This window comes from Artemia sp. Qi Xiang Cuo, chromosome 8 (genome assembly GCF_049724085.1).
Source record: "Artemia sp. Qi Xiang Cuo chromosome 8, ASM4972408v1, whole genome shotgun sequence".
NCBI classification, from domain to species: domain Eukaryota; kingdom Metazoa; phylum Arthropoda; class Branchiopoda; order Anostraca; family Artemiidae; genus Artemia; species Artemia sp. Qi Xiang Cuo.
In genome coordinates, this window is record NC_142801.1 from 38,573,127 (window position 1) to 38,585,626 (window position 12,500).

General features: G+C 29.8%; 1 protein-coding gene across 2 annotated transcripts in view; it reads left to right on the forward strand.

The window, feature by feature from the left end:
* LOC148949381 (monocarboxylate transporter 14-like) overlaps window positions 1-12,500 on the forward strand; it is a 258,939-nt gene that overhangs the window by 101,417 nt on the left and 145,022 nt on the right. The window lies entirely within an intron of this gene.

Consider the following 12,500-nt stretch of genomic DNA (forward strand, 5'->3'; position numbering starts at 1 on the left):
GTATAACTTAGACCTCTACTAATTTCACATCGTGAACATTCTTATCTGAGAGTTGGAAAAACTGACGGGACAAGATATCTGATTGATACAATTTCTCCATGTGACATGATATATTTGGAAGGGTTCATAGGAATTTAAAAAGTATCTGTGCACAGTTGCTGGAACATAGGAAACGTCAGAGATTATTTGACATTTTAGAGGATTTGAAAGTAGAAACGAAAAAGGTAAGGCATCTCAGGTAATGCTAACTCTATCAAGAGATACATATTATTTTTTATTTGGGTGGTTCTCGACTGTGTTCTGCATAACACACAAGTACAATTTGAACAGTGTTGTCAATATAAAATATGCTCTAACATTATAGTATACTAAAAAGTTGATACTAATAAAGAAATTCAGAACAATCCATAGAAATCCTTAGATAAAAACTTCTGGCTGTTTTCCAAATCATACCCGGACCTATCCAAGATATAATTTGAGGCTTTTACCACGGACATTAAATCTTGTCCAGCCTTTTACCAAGGACATTAAATCTCGTCCAGGCTTTTACCAAGGACATCAAATCTCGTCCAGGCTCTTAGCAAGGACATTAAATCTCGTCCAGACTTTTAACCAAGGACATTAAATCTCATCCAGACTTTTAACCAGAAACATTGGATCTCGTCCAGACTTTTACCAAGGACATTAAATCTCGTCCAGGCTTTTACCAAGGACATTAAATCTCGTCCAGGCTTTTACCAAGGACATTAAATCTCCTTCCCAAGCTTTAATCAAGGACATTAAATCTCGTCCAGGCTTTTACCAAGGACATTAAATCTCGTCCAGGGTTTTATCAAGGACAATAAATTTCGTCCAGACTTTTACCAAGAACATTAAATCTCGTCCAGGCCTTTACCAAGGACATTAAATCTCGTCCAAGCTTTCACCAAGGACATTAAATCTCCTTTCCAGGCTTTTACCAAGGACATTAAATCTCGTCGAGGCTTTACCAAGGACGATAAATCTCGTCCACGCTTTTACCAAGGACATTAAATCTCGCCCAGGCTTTTACCAAGGACATTAAGTCTCGTCCAGACTTTTAATAATGACAATTAGTCTCTACCAGGCCGATACCAAGATCTTTATATTTCTTCCAGGATATCTAAGTCGAAATTTGATCGTGTCCACAATACTACCGAGGTTATTATATCCCGTACAGACTGTTACCAAGAACATACTATCGACACCAGGGTTTTACCAAGATAATTAACTTTCCTTCCCAGGCTTTTACCAAGGACATGAAATTTACTCCAGACTTTTACCAAGGACATTAAATTTCGACCAAGCTTTTACCAAGGACATTAATTCTCCTTCCGAGGCTTTTACCAAGGACATTATATCTCGTCCAGGCTTTTACCATGGACATTAAATCTCGTCCAGGCATTTACCAAGGACATTAGATCTCGTCCAGGCTTTTACCAAGGACATTAAATCTCGACCAGGCTTTTACCAAGGACATTAAATCTCCTTCCCAGGCTTTAAACAAAGACATTAAATCTTGTCCAGGCTTTTACCAAGGACATTAATTTGATTTCTTTTAATAATTGGGTACTTTTTTGCATATTTTTTAAAATAAAGTTGGGTTTTATTTCAGAAGTATTAACATCCCAGTTTAAAATACATCTGATTTTATTAATACCATTTTCTTAGCTAGGTTTCTTAAATTTTCGTAGGTGTATGTCTGATTTTATTAATGTCATTTTTTTTAGCTACGTTTCTTAACCTTTCGTAGGTTTATATCTGGTTTTATTAATAATATTTGATTTTCTAATAAAGTTGGGTTTTAATTTTCAGAAATAAGAACATCCATGTTTAAAATACATCTGATTTTATTAATAATATTTGATTTCTTTACTAAGTCGGTGCATTTTTGCATACTTTTAAAAATAAATTTGGGTTTTAGTTTTCAGAAAGATGAACATCCCAGTTTAAAATACATCTGATTGTATTAATAATATTTTCTTAGCTAGGTTTTTTAACCTTTCGTAGATGTGTGTTGCATGAAACTCGTGATTTGGGATGTATGGTTTGCTATTTTGGACTTTTCTGAGCTAGATTTTCTAACCTTTCGTAAGTGTATGTCTGATTTTATTAATGACATTTTCTTAGCTAGGTTTCCTAACCTTTCGAAGGTGTATGTCTGGTTTTATTAATAATATTTGATTTTCTATTAAAGTTGGGTTTTAATTTTCAGAAATAAGAACATCCATGTTTAAAATACATTTGATTTTATTAATAATTTTTGATTTCCTGTTAATATTTGGGTACATTTTTGCATATTCTTTTAAAATAAAGTTTGATTTTAGTTTTCAGAAATATGAACATCCTAGTTTAAAATACATCTGATTTTATTAATAACATTTTCTTAGCTAGGTTTCTTAACCTTTCGTAGATGTGTGTTGCATGAAACTCATGATTTGGGATGTATATTTGCTATTTTGGACCTTTCTGAGCTAGATTTCATAACCTTTCGTAGGTGTATGTCTGGATTTATTCATAATATTTGATTTTCTAATAAAATTGGTTTTTAATTTTCAGAAATAAGAACATCCATGTTTAAAATTTATCTGACTTTAATAATAATATTTGACTAGTTTTAATAATTGAGTACATATTTGCATAATTTTTTAATAAAGTTGAGTTATAGTTTTCAGAAATATGAACATACCAGTTTAAAATACATCTGATTTTATTAATAATATTTTCTTAGCTAGGTTTCTTAACCTTTCGTAGATATGTGTTGCATGAAACTCATGATTTGGGATGTCTTGTTTGCTATTTTGGACTTTTCTGAGCTAGATTTCATAACCTTTCGTAGGTGTATGTCTGGTTTTATTAATAATATTTAATTTTCTGATCAAGTTGGGTTTTAATTTTTAGAAATAAGAACATCCATGTTTAAAATACATCTGATTTTATTAATAATATTTAATTTATTTTAATAATTGGGTACATTTTTCGATATTTTTTAAAGAAAGTTGGGTTTTAGTTTTCAGAAATATGAAAATCCCAGTTTAAAATACATCTGGTTTTATTAATAACATTTTCTTAGCTAGGTTTCTTAACCTTTCGTAGATGTGTGTTGCATGAAACTTATGGTTTGGGATGTCTAGTTTGCTATTTTGGACTTTTCTGAGCTAGATTTCCTAACCTTTCGTAGGTGTATGTCTGGTTTTATTAATAAGATTTGATTTTCTAATAAAGTTGGGGTTTAATTTTCGGAAATAAGAACATCCATGTTTAAAATACATCTGATTTTATTAATAATATTTAATTTCTTTTAATAATTGTGTATATTTTTGCATATTTTTTTAATAAAGTTGGGTTTTAGTTTTCAGAAATATGAACATCCAAGTTTAAAATATATCTGATTTTATTAATAACATTTTCTTAGCTAGGTTTCTTAACCTTTCGTAGATGTGTGTTGCATGAAACTAATGACTAGGTATGTCTAGTTTGCTATTTTGGACTTTTCCGAGCTAAATTTCCTAACCTTTCGTAGGTATATGTCAGGTTTTATTAATAATAATTTATTTTCTAATAAAGTTGGGATTTTAGTTTTCAGAAATAGGTTTCTTAACCTTTTGTAGATGTTTGTTGCATGAAACTTATGACTTGGGATGTCTAGTTTGCTATTTTGGACTTTTCTGATTTAGATTTCCTAACCTTTCGTAGGTGTGTCTGGTTTTATTAATAATATTTGATTTTCTAGTAAATTTGGGATTTTAATTTTCAGAATTAAGAACATCCATGCTTAAAATACATCTGACTTGATTAATAACATTGGATTTCTTTTAATAATTGGGTACATTTTTGCATACTTTAAAAAAATAAAGTTGGGTCTTAGTTTTCAGAAATATGAACATCCCAGTTTAAAATACATCTGATTCTATTAATAACATTTTCTTAGCTAGGTTTCTTAACCTTTCTTAGGTGTATGTCTGATTTTATTAATAACATTTTGTTAGCTAGGTTTCTTGACTATGTTTCTTAACCTTTCATAGATGTTTGTTGCATGAGACTCATGATTTGGGATGTCTAGTTTGCTATTTTGGACTTTTCTGAGCTAGATTTCGTAACCTTTCGTAGGTGTATGTCTGGTTTTATTAATAATATTTGATTTTCTAATAAAGTTGGGTTTTAATTTTCAGAAAGAAGAACATCCATGTTTAAAATACATCTTATTTTATCAATAATATTTCATTTCTTTTCAATAATTGGGTATATTTTTGCATATTTAAAAAAAATAAAGTTGGGTTTTAGTTTTCTGAAATATGAACATCCCAGTTTAAAATACATCTGATTTTATTAATAACATTTTCTTAGCTAGGTTTCTTAACCTTTCGTAGATGTGTCTTGCATGAAACTCATGATTTGGGATGTATAGTTTGCTATTTTGGACCTTTCTGAGCTAGATTTAATAATTTTTCGTAGGTGTATGTCTGGATTTAATAATAATATTTGATTTTCTAATAAAGTTGGGTTATCATTTTCAGAAATAAGAACATCCATGTTTGAAATTTATCATATTTTATTAATAATATGTGATTACCTTTAATAATTGACCACATTTTTGCATAATGTTTTAATAAAGTCAGGTTTAAGTTTTCAGAAATATGAATCTTAGTTTAAAATAAATCTGATTTGATTAATCACATTTTCTTAGCTAGGTTTCTTAACCTTTCGTAGATGTTTGTTGCATGAAACTCATGATTTAGGATGTCTAGTTTGCTATTTGGACTTTTTTGAGCTAAATTTCCTACCCTTTCCTAGGTGTATGTCTGGTTTTATTAATAATATTGATTTTCTTATAAAGTTGGGTTTTAATTTTCAGAAATAAGAACATCCATGTTTAAAATACATCTGATTTTATTAGTAATATTTAATTTCTTTTAATAATTGTGTACATTTTTGCATATTTTTTAAATAAAGTTGGGTTTTAGTTTTCAGAAATATGAACATCCCGGTTTAAAATACATCTGATTCTATTAATAACATTTTCTTAGCTAGGTTTCTTAACATTTCTTAGGTGTATGTCTGATTTTATTAATAACATTTTCTTAGCTAGGTTTCTTGACTATGTTCCTTAACCTTTCGTAGATGTGTGTTGCATGAAACTCATGACTTGGGATGTATAGTTTGCTATTTTGGACTTTTCTGAGCTAGATTTCCTTACCGTTCGTAGGTGAATGTCTGGTTTTATTAATAATATTTGATTTTCTACTCAAGTTGGGTTTTAATTTTCAGAAATAAGAACATCCATGTTTAAAATACATCTGATTTTGATAATAATATTTAATTTCATTTAATAATTGTGTACTTTTTTGCATTTTTTTTAAAATATAGTTGGGTTTTAGTTTTCAGAAATATGATTATCCCAGTTTAAAATACATCTGATTTTATTAATAACATTTTATTAGCTAGGTTTCTTAACCTTTCGTAGATGTTTGTTGCATGAAACTCATGATTGGGATGTTTAGTTTGCTATTTTGGACTTTTCTGAGCTAAATTTCCTACCCTTTCGTAGGTGTATGTCTGGTTTTATTAATAATATTTGATTTTCTAATCAAGTTGGGTTTTAATTTTCAGAAATAAGAACATCCATGTTTAAAATACATCTGATTTTATTAGTAATATTTAATTTCTTTTAATAATTGTGTACATTTTTGCATATTTTTTAAATAAAGTTGGGTTTTAGTTTTCAGAAATATGAATATCCCAGTTTAAAATACATCTTATTTTATTAATAACATTTTCTTAGCTAGGTTTCTTAACCTTTCGTAGATGTGTGTTGCATGCAACTCATGACTTGGGATGAATAGTTTGCTATTTTGGACTTTTCTTAGCTAAATTTCCTAACCTTTCGTAGGTGTATGTCTGGTTTTATTAATAATATTTGATTTTCTAATCAAGTTAGGTTTTAACTTTCAGAAATAAGAACATCCATGTTTAAAATACATCTGATTTTATTAGTAATATTTAATTTCTTTTAATAATTGGGTACATTTTTGCATATTTTTTAAATAAAGTTGGGTTTTAGTTTTCAGAAATATGAACATCACGGTTTAAAATGCATCTGATTCTATTAATAACATTTTATTAGCTAGGTTTCTTAACATTTCGTAGATGTTTGTTGCATGAAACACATGACTTGGGATGTATAGTTTGCTATTTTGGACTTTTCTGAGCTAGATTTTATAACTGTTCGTTGGTGTATCTCTGGTTTTATTAATAATATTTGATTTTCTAATCAAGTTGAGTTTTAATTTTCGGAGATAAGAACATCCTTGTTTAAAATACGTCTGATTTTATTAATAATATTTGATTTTTTTTTAATAACTGGGTACATTTTTGCATATTTTTTTAAATAAAGTTGGATTTTAGTTTTCAGAAATATGAAGATCCCAGTTTAAAATACATCGGATTTTGTTAATAACATTTTCTTAGCTAGGTTTCTTAACCTTTCGTAGATGTGTGTTGCATGAAACTCATGACTTGGGATGTCTAGTTTGCTATTTTGGACTTTTCCGAGCTAGGTTTCCTAGCCTTTCGTAGGTGTATATCTGATTTTATTAATAACATTTTCTCAGCTAGATTTCATATTCTTTCGTTGGTGTATGCCTGGTTTTATTAATCATATTTGATTTTCTAGCAAAGTTGGGTTTTAATTTTCAGAAATAAGAACATCCATGTTTAAAATACATCTGATTTTATTAATAATATTTGATATCTTTAATAATTCGGTACATTTTTGCATATTTTTTAAAATAAATTTGGGTTTTAGTTTTCAGAAATATGAACATCCCAGTTTAAAATACATCTGATTTTATTAATAACATTTGCTTAGCTAGGTTTCTTAACCTTTCGTAGATGTGTATTGCATGAAACTCATGATTTGGGATGTATAATTTACTATTTTGGACCTTTCTGAGCTAGATTTCATAACTTTTCGTAGGTGTATGTCTGGATTTAATATTAATATTTGATTTTCTAATCAAGTTAGGTTTTAATTTTCAGAAATATGATTTTATTAATAATCTGATTTCCATGTTTAAAATTTATCATATTTTATTAATAATATTTAATTTTTTTTTAAAAATTGAGCACATTCTTGCATAATTTTTTAATAAAATCGGGTTTTAGTTTTCAGATATATGAACATCCCAGTTTAAAATACATCTGATTTTATTAATAACATTTTCTTAGTTAGGTTTCTTAACCTTTCGTAGATGTCTGTTGCATGAAACTCATGAATTGGGATGTATAGTTTGCCATTTTGGACTTTTTTGAGCTAGATTTCCTAACCTTTCATAGATTTATGTCCGCTTATACCTTTAATAATATTTGATTTTTTAATCAAGTTAGGTTTTAATTTTCAGAAATATGAACATCCATGTTTAACATTTATCTAATTTTATTAATAATATTTATTTCCTTTAATAATTGGGTACACTTTTGCTTATCTTTTTAATAAAGTTGGGTTTTTGTTTTCAGAAATATGAACATCACAGTTTAAAATACATCTGATTTTATTAATAACATTTTCTTAGCTAGGTTTCTTACCCTTTCGTAGATATGTGTTGCATGAAACTCATGATTTGGGATGTCTAGTTTGCTATTTTGGACTTTTCTGAGCTAGATTTCCTAACCTTTCGTAGGTTTATATCTGGTTTTATTAATAATATTTGATTTTCTAATCAAGTTTGGTTTTAATTTTCAGAAATAAGAACATCCTTGTTTAAAATATATCTGATTTTATTAATAATATTTGATTTTTTTAATAATTGGGTACATTTTTGCATATTTAAAAAAAATAGAGTTGGGTTTTAGTTTTCAGAAATATGAACATCCCAGTTTAAAATATATCAGATTTTATTTATAAGATTTTCTTAGCTAGGTTTTTTAACCTTTCGTAGATGTGTGTTGCATGAAACTCATGACTTGGGATGTCTAGTTTGCTATTTTGGACTTTTCTGAACTAGGTTCTTTCGTAGGTGTATGTCTGATTTTATTAATAACATTTTCTTAGCTAGGTTTCTTATTCTTTCGTAGGTGTATGTCTGGTTTTATTAATAATATTTGATTTTCTAATAAACTTGGGTTTTAATTTTTAGAAATAAGGACATCCATGTTTAAAATACATATAATTTTTTAAATAATATTTTATTTCCCTTTAATAATTGGGTACAATTTTGCATATTTTTTTAATAAAGTTGGGTTTTAGTTTTCAGAAATATGAACATTCCCACTTTAAAATAAAACTGATTTCATTGGTAACATTTTCCTAGCTAGGTTTCTCGACATTTCGTAGATAGATGTTGCTTGAAACTCATGATCTGTGATGTATAGTTTGCTATTTTGGACCTTTCTGATCTAGATTTCATATCTTTTCGTAGGTGTATGTCTGGATTCAATAATAATATTTGATTTTCTAATAAAGTTGGGTTTTAGTTTTCATAAATAAGAATATCCATGTTTAAAATTTATCATATTTTATTAATATTTGATTTCCTTCAATAATTGAGCACACTTTTGAATAATTTTTTAATAAAGTCGGGTTTTAGTTTTCAGAAATATTAACATCCTAGTATAAAATACATCTGATTTTATTAATAACATTTTTTTAGCTAGGTTTCTTAACCTTTCGTAGATGTGTGTTGCATGAAACTCATGATTAGGGATGTCTAGTTTGCTATTTTGGACTTTTCTAAGCTAGATTTTCTAACCTTTCGTAGGTGTATGTCTGGTTTTATTAATAATATATGATTTTCTAATCAAGTTGGGTTTTAACTTTCAGAAATAAGAACATCCATGTTTAAAATACATCTGATTTTATTAATAATATTTAATTTCTTTTAATAATTGGGTAAATTTTTGAATATTTTTTAAAGAAAGTTGGGTTTTAGTTGTCAGAAATATGAACATCCCAGTTTAAAATACATCTGATTTTAATCGTAGCATTTTCTTAGCTAGGTTTCTTAACCTTTCGTAGATGTGTGTTGCATGAAACTCATGACTTGGGATGTCTAGTTTGCTATTTTGACTTTTCTGAGCTAGATTTTCTAACCTTTCGTAGGTGTATGTCTGGTTTTATTAATAATTTTTGATTTTCTAATAAATTTGGGATTTTAATTTTCAGAAATAGGTTTCTTAACCTTTCGTAGATGTGTATTGCATGAAACCTGTGAGTTGGGATGTCTAGTTTGCTATTTTGGACTTTTCTGTGCTAGATTTCTTAGCCTTTCGTAGGTTTATGTCTGGTTTTATTAAGAACATTTGATTTTCTAATAAATTTGGGTTTCAATTTTTAGAAATAAGAGCATCCATGTTTAAAATACATCTGATTTTATTAATAATATTTGATCTCTTTAATAATTGGGTACATTTTTGCATATTTTTTAAAATAAAGTTGGGTTTTAGTTTTCAGAAATATGAACATCCCAGTTTAAAATACATCTGATTCTATTAATAACATTTTCTTAGCTAGGTTTCTTAACCTTTCGTAAGGGTATGTCTGATTTTATTAATAACATTTTCTTAGCTGGGCTCCTTAACCTTCCGTAGGTATATGTCTGGTTTTATTAATAATATTTGATTTTCTAATAAAGTTGGGTTTTAATTTTCAGAAATAAGAACATCCGTGTTTAAAATACATCTGATTTTAATAATAATATTTGATTTCCTTTTAATAATTGGGTAGATTTTGTATATTTAAAAAAAAAATTAAGTTGGGTTTTAGTTTTCAGAAATATGAACATCCCATTTTCAAGTACATCTGATTTTATTAATAACATTTTCTTAGCAAGGTTTCTTAACCTTTCGCAGATGTGTGTTGAATGAAACTCATGGCTTGGGATGTATAATTTGCTATTTTGGAGACTCAAAATAGCAAACAGACTCAGACCCCAGAGATGGGTCTACAGACTCAAGTATTTTCTGGGAAGGTATTTTGAAGTACCTACCTCCACTCTTTCTACCTCTAGAGGGTAGTGACCTTTGATGACCTTTAAGAATCTTTGTGTTATGGAAGTGGAATCTTGCAAAACAGATCTTTTACTTAAATGAAGTAAAAAAACAACTATTTTCAGCTTCGCAACTTTGCTCAATCCCGATTTATGAGGTTTCAAAGATCTGCAAATATATATCCTAAATTTAGAAAAAAAAGCATTGATATAGCTTGACATTCTAATCAAATAACAGAAATTGCATTTTCAGAACTAAGACCAAAGAAAAGGAAACTGGTAACTGAAGATTAAGGTAAAATGTTGTTCTGTCAAAATTTAAACATGTATAAACCTGTCTAGTGTGAAAATTTCTAAGACTTAGAAATCAGAAGGGGTTTAACATGGAATCTTGGTAGTACCTTCCCAGAATATATTTTTGGCCCTGAATTCATTACTGAAAGTTTCGTTTTCCTAATCTAATCCCATTCCAAGATAGCAAAGAGTAGCTAAACTAACAAACAGCAAAAGCACGAAGTCCTGGTTGAACTTCGCTGAAGTAAGTATGCTAGGACTGCTTTAAAAAAAAATTAATTTTTGGTTTTATTGGTCGCCTGTTGTTGTGAGTCTTTTTTCTTTTATATATTTTTGTCTTGCTGAGGACGGCCCTCAGACATAGGGCCAAATATTCATTCAAATTATCTCCAGTGTCTTGCAAAAAGATTTCCCTATTGTACTTCGTGCTTTTGTTGGTTGTTATGGAAGGCAGTGTGGTCTCCGTCGCTATTTTAGTAGCCAAACTAGAATTTTACCACCTTGGTTGATGTTCAGTGCCTCCAAGTACTAGGTACCATCTTCTATAAGTTTTACAGTTTGATCGAAGTAAAAAGTTTGAAATCTAGCAGCGATTATCTATTACACTGCCTCCTTCTAACTAGGAAGTAAGTAGGGACCGAAATTGCTACACGATACGAACAACGGTACGAACAAGATAAAAGCCAATCAGAGGACTAGAATCCGTGTACGAACAAGATCATTGACATCCAAATCACAGAGCTAGAAATACTGGGATAACAAGGTAACAGCCAATCAGATAAGGAAATTTCACATCGTGAACATTCTTATCAGAGAGTTGGAATTACTGACGGGACAAAATATCTGATTGACACAATTTCTCCATGAGACATGATATATTTGGAAGGGTTCATAGGAATTTAAAATGTATCTGTGCACAGTTGCCAGAACATAGGAAACGTCAGAGATTATTTGACATTTTAGGAGATTTGAAAGTAGAAACGAAAAAGGTAAGGCATCTCAGGGAATGCTAACTCTGTTAAGAGATGCATATTATTTTTATTTGGGTGGTTCTCAACTGTGTTCTGTATAATACACAAGTACCATTTGAACAGTGTTGTCAATATAAAATATGGTATAATATTATAGTCTACTAAAAAGTTGATACTAATAAAGAAACTCAGAACAATCCTTAGATAAAAACTTCTGGCTGTTTCCAAATCATAGCCGGACCAAGATATAATTTGAGGCTTTTATCAAGGACATTAAATCTCGTCCAGGCTATTACCAAGGACATTAAATCTCGTCCAGATTTTTACCAAGGACATTAAATCTCGTCCAGGCTTTTACCAAGGACATTAAATTTCGTCCAGGCTTTTACCAAGGACATTAAATTTCGTCCAGGCTTTTACCAAGGACACTAAATCTCGTCCAAACTTTTGCCAATGACTTTGAATCTCGTCCTGGCTTTTACCAAGGACATAAAATCTCGTCTAGTATTTTACCGAGGACATTAAATCTTGTCCACGCTTTTACAAAGGACAATAAATATCGTCCAGACTTTTACAAAGGACATTAAATCTCCTTCCCAGGCTTTTATCAAGGTCATTAAATCTCGTCAAGACTTTTACCAAGGACATTAAATCTCGTCCAGACTTTTATCAAAAACATTAAATCTCGTCCAGGATTTTACCAAGAACATTATATCTTTTCCAAGCTTTCACCATGGACATTAAATCTCCTTCCCAAGCTTTTACCAAGGACATTAAATCTCGTCCAGGCTTTTACCGAGGACATTTAATCTCGTCCAGGCTTTTACCAAGGACAATAAATCTCGTCCAGGCTTTTACCAAGGACATTAAGTCTCGCCTAGGCTTTTACCAAAGACATTAAATATCGACCATACTTTTACCAAGGACATTAAATCTCGTCCAGGCTTTTGCCAAGGACATTAAATCGCGTCCAGGCTTTTACCAAGGACATTAAATCCCGACCAGATTTTTACCAAGGACATTAAATCGCGTCCAGGCTTTTACCAAGGACATTAAATCTCGTCCAGATTTCTACCAAGGACATTAAATCTCATCCAGGCTTTTACCAAGGACATTAAATCTTGTCCAGGCTTTTACCAAGGACCTTCCAGGCTTTTAACAAGGACATCAAATCTCGTCCAGGCTTTTACCAAGGACATTAAATCTCAAAATCTTACAAAGAAGACTCTCATGA